Source organism: Neovison vison, chromosome 6, assembly GCF_020171115.1.
Source record: "Neovison vison isolate M4711 chromosome 6, ASM_NN_V1, whole genome shotgun sequence".
Lineage (NCBI taxonomy): Eukaryota > Metazoa > Chordata > Mammalia > Carnivora > Mustelidae > Neogale > Neogale vison.
This window is the reverse complement of record NC_058096.1, coordinates 2,439,296-2,451,658: the sequence shown is the minus strand read 5'-3', so window position 1 is coordinate 2,451,658 and position 12,363 is coordinate 2,439,296. Positions and strand designations below refer to the sequence as shown.

Sequence of the window (12,363 nt, the reverse complement as noted above, 5' to 3'; positions counted from 1 at the left end):
AGCTTACAAGAAGCGAAGGGAAACATCCGTGATGAGAACTGCAGGAAAGTGCAACTCTAAGCAGGCATGTGCGCAAGCGGGCTGGCTCCAGAAGCACACGGCTTCAGGCCGACAGACTGGCTTTGCAAAGACGGACAGAAGGAAAAGCCTCAGACCAACCCAAGACAGAGACTCCGGTCACAGAGCCCCACACAAAGCCAGGGAAGAGTGAGCTTCCAAGCTTGGTATGAATCCACACTTTCTGTGTGGCCTGAAAATCCACAAGCCGTGTAATTTTAATACAAAGGAGAGCTGGGAGGTGCCCCTGGGGAGCTCAGCCAGTTAAGGTCTGACTCTTGGTTTTGGCTCAGGTCGGGATCTCAGGCATGGAGCCCACTTAAGATTCTGTCTCTCAGGGGCGCCTGGGTGGCTCAGCTGTTGGGCGTCTACCTTCAGCTCAGTCATTATCCCAGGGGGAATCCTGGGATCGAGCCCCGCATCGGGCTCCCTGCTCGACAGAAAGCCTACATCTCCCTCTCCCCCTTGCCCTGCTTGTTTTCTCTCTCTCGCTGTATCTCTCTCTGCTGAATAATAAATAAAATCTTTAAAAAAGAAAAAAAAAAGATTTTCTCTCTCCCCCCCTCTGTCCCTCCTGACTTCCTTTTTCAAAAAAAAAAAAAAAGAAAGAAAGAAAGAAAAAGAAAAAGAAAAAGAAAAAGAAAAAGGAAAGGAAAAAGGACAGCCGGGGCAGGAGCGCCTCCAGCTCCCTGGCCAAAGTAAACATCCTCTTGAAGGAAAGAACCGTCAACCTGATCTTCAAAGAATCCCCACAAATACAGTACTAATGTGACTTCATGACAAAAATCACAAAATCATGAAAAACAAAATCCAGAAGCAACAGCACCAAGAACCAACAAGAACCAAAATTTAAAAAGAGAATTGTCAGATACTAGAATGATCAATCGTGCAACAGAAAATGGGTACGTTTACGTTCAGTGGGTATAAATGGCGTAAAAGGAAGTTCAGAACGCCGTCGGGGAGCTAGCGAGCGCATAAATGCCCATCCAGAGGAGAACCTAGAAGAGCTTACACGAATGAAAGTGTAACAATCACACCGTGCAAGTTCAGGGAAAGCGGCGCAGCGGCAGCAGGTAAGGACCGGTAGGGACAGAGCAGGAGCAGAGCACAGGTGCGCGAAGGAGGGAGCCCGGACAGGCGGGGCCACAGCCAGGGCCACACATCCTCAGTGGCCGGGCCACGCCTCCTCACAGCAGCCATGAAGACACCCCGTGGAGAGTGCGAGCTGGAAAACCAAGGACGGGCTCAGACCTTGTTGATCACCTCGGGCGAGCCAGGGCTAAGAACCCAGAAGAGCTAACTACCCAAACGCTCGTTCTCTCCAGGAAAAGATACCAGGCCCGGAGTCCAATGCAGATGGGCAACGTCCAGTGTACGACAGAGTGACCTACCAGCAGGGCCCACTGGGGCGCAGGGAGTAAAGCGCCTGCTTTGGGGGCAAACGTAAGGGGTGCCAGGACATTCAGTAACCAGGATCTTTAAAATGTAAAGCAAGTTTTTAAAAAATCATAACTACTCCCCAAACTCCACAATCAGCAAAACATCGAAATTTTAAATCAAGATGGGATCAGTAACAGTGTCACGCCAAGACACGATGGAGCCGGAGGCAGAAGAAAATCCGTAACAGCGATTCTGGCCATTAACAAGGGCCTGATGCAACACTGTGGCACGTGCGTCCGCGCAGCCCGCACAAACTCGAAAGAGCTGGTGGCTGCGTGCCACAGCTTCCCCGGGGCCTGGGACAGGGCGAGCGCTCAGTTCAGACAGGGAACGTGAACCCACCCCCGTGACTGAGGGCCTCAGCCCGGCAAAGCGTGCAGAGACTGTCTTCCATCTCCCCGTATTTCGATGGCTTTTTCAAAGTCAAGTCAATGCTACCAGGTTCAAGAAGACGACACTAGACCATCGCCCGCAAGAGCAGTGATGCCCACGTCTCGGACTATGGTCCTCAGCCTCCTCGCGGGCTACAAAATGAGCCGAACTTGCCACTCCTTTCCAGTTCTCCTGACAAGTTCTACACATTTCAAAACCTACTCACTAGTCCTCTAGCTCTCCAGTTATTACAAGTGTTCAAAGGTCATATTCATAACTACAACTTTCTGAGGCCTCCAATCCAGGATTCTTAAGAGAGGAGTTCTCACTTCTGATCACGAATGCAGGGAGCGGGAAGTCCTTAAAACACAACGTGCTGTGCACGCGGCTTCCACGCTACAAGACCAGGGCTGAGTCACTGCTACAGAGACCGATGGCCCCCAGAGCCTGAAACAGTTTCTATCCGGCCCTTGACAGAAAAGTGTTGCAACCCCTGCCTTAGCAAATGAACATGAAGTTAGCTAATCTTCTTTAAAACGTAAAAGGTGAAATTAACATTTGAGGGATAACTGGACACGGGGCAAATTCCAGGAAACACTGACATTCTCCACTGACTGCCACTTAACTTTACCGCGGCAAAGGCGACCCACAAAATTGACAAATGTCTTTAAGATTATATTTGGTCAAAGTTAGGCATCGTTAAGAAGCTAGGATGGATAAAGGTCATTGTAACGACCACAGAACCACCCGAGACCCTGTGTCATTGCCAGGCTACATCTCGCAGAAGCCCGGAGATGGCTCCAAGGTAGCAGAGGACTTAGCAAACAGCAACCCCAGAGAACTTCCTATTTCTTATGCAAGTGCTTTCTGTTCCAAGATTTCTATCCTAACCACAAATACTTTGTAAATAATATATCGAGATTCCCATTGCAAAGTCAAGAGAAACTGCTCATTGAATGCACTCTTCTGGCACAGGGTTACTAGAAGTAAATGTTGTTTCCCGAACTACCATAGGACTAGGGGTCAGACTTTCTTCCAGGGACAAAAACAGTAAATGCTGCTTCCTATCTCAAAGCTAAGCAGATGGTTTGTCATAAACGGATTTACAGGCTCCAGAAGACAGCTTGCGGCTCTGCAGCCTTGGGGATGCAGACACAGCCAACATTGCCAATGGAAGGACAGAAAGCCAGGCTAACAGAAAGACACCCGCAAACTCAAAAGGCTACAAAAGCAATACAAGAAACTCTCCTTCAAGGAAAAGGACACTGTCTTCACGTAGCTGTAGCAGGCCTGGGGCTCAGTGGACTGGCCTGGTGAGAAGCCAGAAAGCTGTCCTGGCGGTCTGCTGCACAAGGCTGAGTCATTAGAAGTAAAGGTGAGTGACTCAATGATCGTATTCATCTTGGAAGAAATTACAACTGGAAACAATGAAGAATGAACACACCTGGTCCTTCAAAACCAGCCGGCAATGAAAATAAACAAAAAGGCTTGTGATGTCCACCCTCCAGAAACAAAAGCCACCAACTGCTCCTCTAGGCTAGAATCTAAAGTAGCCAAATTCCCACCACCAGTTGTGATGCTAAGGAACAATGAGAGAGAAGCAACCGGACATCTCAGACCAAATGACCAACAGAAACTGGAAGCTGGAAGCCTGCCAAACTTGTTTAAAGACTTACTTATTTGAGATCGAGCACGTGCGCAGGAGGGAGGAGCAGAGGGAAAGAGCATCCCAAGTGGACTCCCTGCTGGGGAGCCCACGTGGGGCTCTATCCCAAGACCCTGAGATCATGACCTTGACCGAAATCAGGAGTCAGATGTTTAACAGACTGACCCATCAGGCGCCCCTTTTTTTGAAATTTCATTGAGCATTTACTATGCGCCCATTATAGAAGCAAGTGCTTGTCCCATTAAATCTTCAGTTTTATTTAAATGCCAGGTAGTTACATACGGAGTTGGATCTTTTTCAGGTGAACAATACAGTGACTCAACACTTCATACATCACCCAGTGCTCCTCAGGGCAGGTGCCCCCTGACTCTCCACCCCCCCTACTTCCCCCAGCCCCCGCCCACCTCCCGGTGGTGGCCATCAGTATGTTCTCTCAAGTTGAGTCTTTCTCGGTTTGCCTTTTTGTTCCTCTGCTATCTGTTTTGTTTCTTACAGTCCACATGAGTGGGCTCATATGGTATTTGTCTTTCTCTGACTTATTCACTTGGTCTAATTCTCTGTAGCTCCAGCCATGTTGATGAAGTTCTAGAACCTAGGTGAGGTTCGGTGGGCTGAGGTCTGGAGCCGATGACCAAGGAAGAATTCTTAAAACATCTTTGGTGCAAAATGGTAGTTTATTAAGGCACGGGGACAGGACCCGTGGGCAGGAAGAGCTGCTGCCCCGGGTTGTGAGGGGTGGCAGGTTCTGTACCCTGCGGTTGGGAGAAGGTCAGGGGAAGGAAGGTTTCAACGGAGTTTTCATATGCTAAAGAGGGCCTACAAGGTACCAGGATGTCCCAGGCCTACCAGAGGCCTTGCCCTTGCGGCTGGATCAATGCTGTCTTTAGACCAGCCATTAACGTTAAGATAGTTGGGAGACTTTTTGGTGGGATGTCACAATCCTGCTATCAATCGTCTTTGTTAGTGAGATTTAGGACATTTGTAAGCCAAGGGAGACTCCAGCCTAGCAGGATTGTGAGCTCTGCAAGTTAACTATTTGCTTATTGTTCATGGCAGTCAGGGCTGCCTGAGGGATGTTACACATAGGACTGAGGGGGAGCGGATGCAGGGGGAGTACAAGGCGCCAGCTTTTGCTTTGTCTTCAGCCAGCCTCGTGCTCCCGCATCAATGTCATTGCAAATACAAGAGGTCCTTCTTTTGAGGGCTGACAACATCCCGTGGTGCGCACACCACGTCTCAGTGGATGCACGTGGGCTGTTTCCTAGCCCGGCTACTGTAGAAAATGCTGCTGTGAACATCAGGGGGTACGCGTCCCTTTGAATTAGGGTTTCTGTAGCCTCTGGGAACACTCCTAGTGGTGCAACTGGTGGACCGTAGGCTAGTTCTCTCTTGAACTTTTGGAGGACCCTCGGCACTGTTCTCCACGGGAGCTGCACCAGTTTGCAGTCCCACCAACAGTGCACAAGGGCTGGGGCGTCGGGGGGGACTCAACTGGTTAAGCGTCTGCCTTTGGCACAGGTCGTGATCCATTCTGAACGTCTGTGTGTGGTGTAGGAAAGCGGGCCAGTTTCATCCTTTTGCATGTTGCTGTCCAGTGCTCCCATTTGTTAAAGAGACTGTCTTTTTTCCAGGAGACATTTTTCCTACTCTTTCGAAGACTAACCGACCATAGAGCCGCGGGCCCGTGTCCGGCTCTCCGCTCCGTTCCGCTGCGGGCCCATGCCCGGCTCTCCGCTCCGTTCCGCTCATGTGTCTGCTTTTGTGCAGCTCCGTACTGCCTTGGTGACAACAGCTTTATGATGCAACTTTGAAATCTGGAATAGCTTTACTTTTCTTTTTCAAGGTGGCTCTGGCTGTTTGAGGTCTGTCGTGGTTCCAGACCAGTTTTAGGATTATTTGGTTTGTAATGTGGCTCCAGGGACCTGGGTGGCTCAGTCAGTTACGTAGCTGCCTTCAGCTCACGTCAGGGTCCCAGGGTCCTGGGATCAAGCCCTGCATTGGGCTCGCTGGTCAGCAGGAAGCCTGCTTCTCCCTCTCCCACTCCCCCTGCTTGTGTTCCCTTTCTTGCCGTGTCTTTTCTTTCTCCATCAAATAAGTAAATAAAATCTTAAAAAACAAAACAAAACAAAACAAAGATTCTGTGGCTCCCCTCATCCAGCTCGTAAAATCCTGTGTGTGACCTTGAGCAAGAGTCTATAGGTGAATTGTTATCTACTATGTAACATCAAAGGCCCGCAAAAAGATACAAAGAATGATACAATATCCTCATCCCTGGTTAAGAAATAAAATCTTGTCACCATCATCAAATCCCCTTTGTGATCTCTGTCAGAACACAGACACTTGAGGGAGGTGGGAGCTGCCCCCGCGTCGGTCACACGTCACGGCCAGCCACGCACTTTCAGGTGCTTTCACGGCGCACAGAGCCCAACAACTCCATCGTCCTTGCCCGAATGGGTGGCAGCACGCCATACGCAACCTTCCACGCCACGGGCAGACACCTGTCTACGCTGACTCGCACAGTAACAGTGTATTTTCACGGATGCACCCCCAGGTGACTCGAGCACACTCCATTCACCTATTCCGCCGCTGACAGAGGCTTCCAAACGTGCTGTTTCAATCGCAGACGCTACGATGTTTCTGCACAAGCATCCCAGTGTTTATAGCTAACACCTTTTCTGGAGTATATACGTAAAAGGGGATTACCTGTCCTGGCGTGAGCAAATTAACCGCAACAGATGCTGTCCACCTGCCTCCACCTCCCTCCCACCAGCAGAGTGGACAGGTGTCCGCGTTCTCTGGCCTCATATCTCTCCAAAGCTCCTGTCAGATACTGATTCTTTCCCAGTGAAAGAGAAAGAAAGGTTATTGCGTGTTGATTGTGATCTGCATTACAACTGAACTCAGAACCTCTTCCATCCTCACGAAGCCCGCTGGGGCTTCCTCTGTAAACCGCAGGATTCTCTCTGTCACCATATGGATATTAGGTTATTTGCCTTTTTCTTAATGAAAATGCCAGATACAGCTTTTTTTGTTTTTAAAAAATGTACATAGAATGATCAAACTAGTTTGAAACCCTAAAAAACATCTTTCAGGAGAATCAAGGTTATATTCAAACCACCACCAACCAATCTGTACCTTGGCACTAGACCACTTCACTAGATGTCAAACATTTCGTGGCTGAAAGCTCTACTACCTGAGAAAGAGTAATACGTAGCAGCTCCAGATCCCAAATGATAGAGAGAAACATTGCAGAAGCTCAGATGACCTTTGTTAATATCTGGAAATGCTGCCAACTCTAACGAAATCAAGCATAATCTAAGATTTGTCCTCAAAACATACTTCCTTCTTCAAAATATGTAACTCTTAACTCTTACATAACACTTAACATATATATATATGTATATATAACTTAATATAACTCTTTTTTTTTAAAGATTTAATTTTTATTTATTTGAAACAGAGAGATCACAAGTATGCAGAGAGGCAGGCACAGAGAAAAAGAGAAGAAAGTAGGCTCCCCGCTGAGCAGAGAGCCCGATGCGGGCCCCGATCCCAGGACCCTGAGATCATGACCTTTATGACCTGAGATCATAAAGCCAAAGGCAGAGGCTTTAACCCACTGAGCCACCCAGGCGTCCAACTTAATATAACTCTTAACTCTTATAATATTTAACTCTTAACCAACCAAGATACGTTATAACTGTCCTTAAGGATAACTTTCCTCCTACATAATAAAGCATTGATTAGAAATGATTGAGAAAACCCAATCCTGTTTGGAGATTTCTTTTCAACTGGCATTAATCTGATCCTTATGTGAAGGTCTCCAGCCACCCAAACCGTGGTTAACACTTTGTATGACTGTTATCAACAAAGCAGATATAACCATCGCCCGAAAGTGAATGACTGTATCTCACTTGCTGCTTTAGCATCCTTTGCTGAGCACCTCCTGTGTCTCATGCCTTGGGAAAGCAGAGCTGAAACCGTCTGTGCCACGCACAAGTTCACAGAGCATGGAAGAGGGAAAGGAACACACCCGCCGAATGCGTTGTGGTGGCACTTCCAGAGTCCCCCTCCAAGCTTAGTGTCCTCAGGGTAGTTCTAAGGCACTGCCACAAAGACAGTTTGTGGAAATGCTTCTAGAATCATCTTTATCAAACACAGTCTGACTTCTGACTACCCCAGACAAGTTTCTCTCCTCGTTGGAAACTGGGATTCTGTGGGAAGAATCAGCCCGCGGGTCCTTAGGATGGTGAATCATCGCTCAACGGGGCTCAGCTCTGCAAACAGGGTGACAACCACTCAGAGCTACATCTGTTCAAAGATGTAACGATGCTAGTTTGGCTATAAAGTATGAATTGGTCTTCTGCAGCGCTCACAAGCTGCTTCTGCAGCAGAGGGCCTGGGAAATTCCACACGGGACTTCTCCCTGAACCCTGCTGATGACCACTGGGACGCCGTCAAGTGGAGGCATAAACCAACCAACAACTTCTTCAAGAAGCAGAGCCAAGTACACCCCAACTCCAGGGGCATTTCTAGAATCCTCCACCCCTAGGTGCCTGGGCAAGAAACACCTTTGCAGAACTGCTATCTTCTCCAGCCGTCCTTGACCATACCCACCATATACTCCCCGGGCCCTGAACGGTGAACCGTGCCCTGTGGCTACCCCACGGCTGGTACAGAGTAAACACATTCCCTTCACAGAACATGTGTCTCAAGCCCAAATCCGGGGGTGGTGGTGTGCTGAGACCCAGTGGTTTTCACCACTCAGGAATGTGGATAAGCAATCCCTGACCACCCGCCACGGCCCGCCCCGCCGGAGGGCTCCTCTCTCCCGCTGGCCACCTCGAACCTGGGCCTCCAGCAAACCCATGTGATGACGTCTCCAACAGGCCTGACCCTCAGGAGCAGCTAGAACAAGACGCTAAAAGGCCTCTCACCGGCTGTTTGATAAGGCTGGTAGAATCGTAACTAAGGGCAGGAAATGAAACAATGAGAAAATTAAAGACAAAAGAAATAGTGGGTACTAAGAAAGGCTGGAAGTTAGCCTGATTCCCGAAATTCAGATCTCCCACATGAAACAAAAGTTTTGTTTGTCCAGCTCCTGAGTGTCAAGGACAAGGGCAAAGCCAGTGTCATGTTACGGTCGGGGCGGGAGAAGACACACAATAGGAGAGGCTCGGAGTCCACACCAGCTTTAGCGCCGGCAGGACGCACCGTGGCCCTCCGCAACCCCAAGGTCACGGTGCGGGTCCCGGTGCTGCTTGCAGGCCTGGGTGACAAGAACAGACACCAGTGGTGACAGGGGAGCTCCCGGCATGGCACGCCCTGAATGCACGGAGAAGAGGTGGACAGGGCTCGTCACCAGCTGGTGGCCCCGAAGTCTCCAGTCTCGGCGGATGGAGCCTGGTCTAGGCCGGCCCGGGCTGCACCCAGGCACCCGAGAGGCTGTGCTGAATGTGAGAACTGCCCACAGTGCAGCAGCCCGGCTGGTGTGGCAGGAAGGCGACCCCCTCAGGGGCCTGGGGGCCAAGGCTTGGGAGATACGAACTGTGCAGGCAGCAGTCCTGTCACCCAGCACAAAGCGCCTCAAGAGGCCCAGCCTCGGCGCGTGCGTCTGCCACGAGATAGCGGAAGTTTCTAGGTTTGTAGAGTCTTCCCCCAAAACAAGCAGATAAACCAGGGCGAGTGGGAAATTCTACAGCCCGAAGAATAGGACACTGAAAGAACTCACTGAGGCCGAGCCACAAGAATGTCACCCTGTGGGTGTGTCCCCCCCAAAGAGATGGCCCCAGCTCCCACAGTAGAATCAAGTGTATTCCAAGGCCACTGGCCCACGGGGACTTCAAAGGAAAGCAAAACGAACAGGGCACCATGAGGCACCCTTCATCCTGGAACTGTGTCATGTCATGTCATGGTAAGGCCAAGGCCACCCAAGCTTGAGCGGAGCTGCCTGTCGGGCCCTGATGAAGCCTGTCACAGCACACCTGGGAGGAAAGGGGCTGAAGAGGAGCCAGAGGAGGGGGAATGTGAAGACGCTGGTGCCAGAGATGACAACTGAGAAAACCCCCCAGGGCAGCTACTCAAAACCAGAGGCGGCAGGACCCCTCACCAAGAATCCCAGAAGGACGCAGAGTCCTCTGACTCGTGAGAGAAGAAAGTGAGGGTGGGTGGGTGCCAGGGAGGCGGCTGCGCTGAGTAAGCTCTCACCCACCCCCGCCTCTCCCCGGGGAGCAGGAAGGGAAGCCGCTGCTGGGGGCCATCTGCAGAGAACGGAGGAAGAGCGAAATGGCCGAGGTCACAGAGTCCGAAGTCTGAGCCAGCCACCGCGCAGACCAGAGTGGAGACTGACAAGGACACAGAGAGGGGTCCGACAGGAGCCCTGGGGACCTCCCCGCCATGCACACGCTCGCTCTTCTTGCTCATAAATAACTAAAGTCTTAAAAAAGAAAAGAAAAAAGCTGGGACTTGCAGCTTCCTGTTCTGCGTGTTCAGGAGCTGGAGGCCACCACACCACCCTAATAAGCAAAAAACTCACCAGGCTGAAAAATCAACAGCTCCTGTAAGACCCCAAGGACCAAGGAGGGCATAGGACAAACGGTCACCCCAAGACAAGGAGGGAGAGACAGGTGAGCACGGGGGGTCACGGCTCACTGGAGCAGAGGGCCGTGAGCGGAAGCCACAGCAGGAGAAGCACAGGCAGGACAATTGAGTGGACCCGGTCAACCTCCAGCGGTTCAGTGGGGACAAGTGTGAGAATTAACACGTCCGAGGGACCCACTCACGGAGGCCTCCACGACAGGGTGACACGTACCTCCAGGAGCCCACGCAGGCCCCCAGAGCAGGCGCGGGGGAAAGCACCGCTCGGAGAAACAGCCAGGTGCTCCGTTCTTCCACCAGGGCCTGCCCTCGGGGAAGGCAGGTAGAACCAGAGCCTGCCGGACCGAGGGAAAGGAAAAAACCAGCACCAGCCCACTCTAGCCGTCCTCTCCCACTTAAGGGGGATAGAGGAAGAAAAAACTGAGAAACGCTCATGAAGGTCAGAGTCCAGAGGCACAGGCTCACCGGAAGCCTGAGCCCTGATCACTGACCTGCAGAATGCGTCCCGCCCCCAGCACCTCAGCACCACCGTACCAAGGTGATTCACAGCAGCTCCTTCCACCCAGGTCCTCGTGTCTGGCTACCGAGACAAAAATCACAGGACAAAAAGCTAAAGAACACACGTGCAGAAAGAGCGCGCACCAGAACCAGACGTGGCCGACGTGTCGGAACCGTCAGACCGGGGATTCAGAACGGCCCTGACCAACGTGCTGGAGGCTCTGACGGGCAAAGCAGACGGCGCGCAAGGACAGACGGGCAGATGTAAACAGAGACGGAAAACCTCAGAAAGAACCAGAAAGGAACTCTAGAGTCAACAACACTGTACAGAGATGAAGACAGCCTTGGATGGGCTCCCTAGTGGACCAGACATGGTAAGAAAGCATCTCTGCCCTGGAGAACACAGCAATGGAAACCCAAACACCCGCAAGGCAGAGGGACCAAAGATGAAAAACTGGAACAGAACGCCCAAGGACCATGGGATGCCACGGAAGGTGTGACCTCTGTGCGGTGGGACAGCAGGGGAGAAGCGAGAGGGAAAGCAGCAGACATCCCTGAAGCAGGAGTGGCTGGGAATTCCCTCAACCACTGTCCGACACCGAACCGCAGCCCCAGGGGCTCGGAGAACGCAAGCAGCGTGAGTGCAAAGCTCAATCACGCCTGCGCACGCTGTGTCCAAACTGCGGAAAATCAGAGACTGAGTGAGCCCTGATCAAAGCCAAAGGGAAACCAGCTCACCTGCACACGGCCACAGACAAGAGTTACAGTGGCTTCTCCTCAGAGAGCAGAGCGAAATATTTAAAGTGTTGAGAGGGAAAAAACAAAAACAAAAACACTAAGAATTCCGCATCCAGTGAAATTATCCTTTAAAAAAATAAAGAAGAAGGCCACCTTCGTGGCTCAGTCAGCTGAGCACCTGCCTTCAGCTTAGGTCACGATTCCAGGGTCCTGGGATCGAGCCCAGCATCAGACTCCCTGCTCAGTGGGGAGCCTGCTTCTCCCTCTGCCTCTCCCCCTGCTTGTGCTCACTCTCTCTTTCTCTGACAAATAAATAAAATCTTTTGAGAAATGAAGACTTTCTTAGACAACAACTGGAATTTGTTGCCAGTAGACCGGCCTTGAAAGAAATGTGAAAAGCTCTTTAGAGAAAAGGAGCATTAGTCAGAACTCAAATCTACTTAAAAAAACGAAAGAGGTCTAAAGAAGGAATAAGTGAAGGAAAAGTAAAAACTTGCTTTTCTTCTTCTTACTCAATCAGCAGTTCACTCAAAGTAACAGCTGCAACCGCCATCAATGGTTACAGCCTGCAGGTGAGGAAACTCAAGGCAGCAGGGAGGCAGGGATCATGACTACCACGTGACCAGAAGGCCCTCCTACCACCCGGGGGCAGACACGGCGTTGTCTGAAAGTGGAAGTGGATTCCTCGTAAAGGCTCTGTGAGCTGTAGGGCAGCAACGAAAACCAGTGAAAAAGTAGTTCAGCTGATTTGCTACGAAAGGAGAGAAAACGGAACCATATAAAATGCTCGATGAAAACCATGCGAAGCAGAAAAAGAGGGGAAGATAGAAACAGGACAAAGACCAAGGGCAGCAAATTGAGAAGAATCACAAGTGTGGTCATCGTGAGTCCAACGGTATCTGTCATCACCATGACCGTCAATGGTCCACAGGCCCCCATGGAAGGACTGACTGTCAGAGCAGATCAAAGACATAGTTCAGCTGTAGGCAGTCCAT

The 12,363-nt window shown here is 50.8% G+C and overlaps 1 protein-coding gene across 3 annotated transcripts in view; it reads right to left on the bottom strand.

Annotated features, from left to right (window-relative positions):
* The window catches only part of LOC122908240 (heat shock transcription factor 2 binding protein), a 103,567-nt gene that overhangs the window by 42,291 nt on the left and 48,913 nt on the right, over nucleotides 1-12,363 (bottom strand). The window lies entirely within an intron of this gene.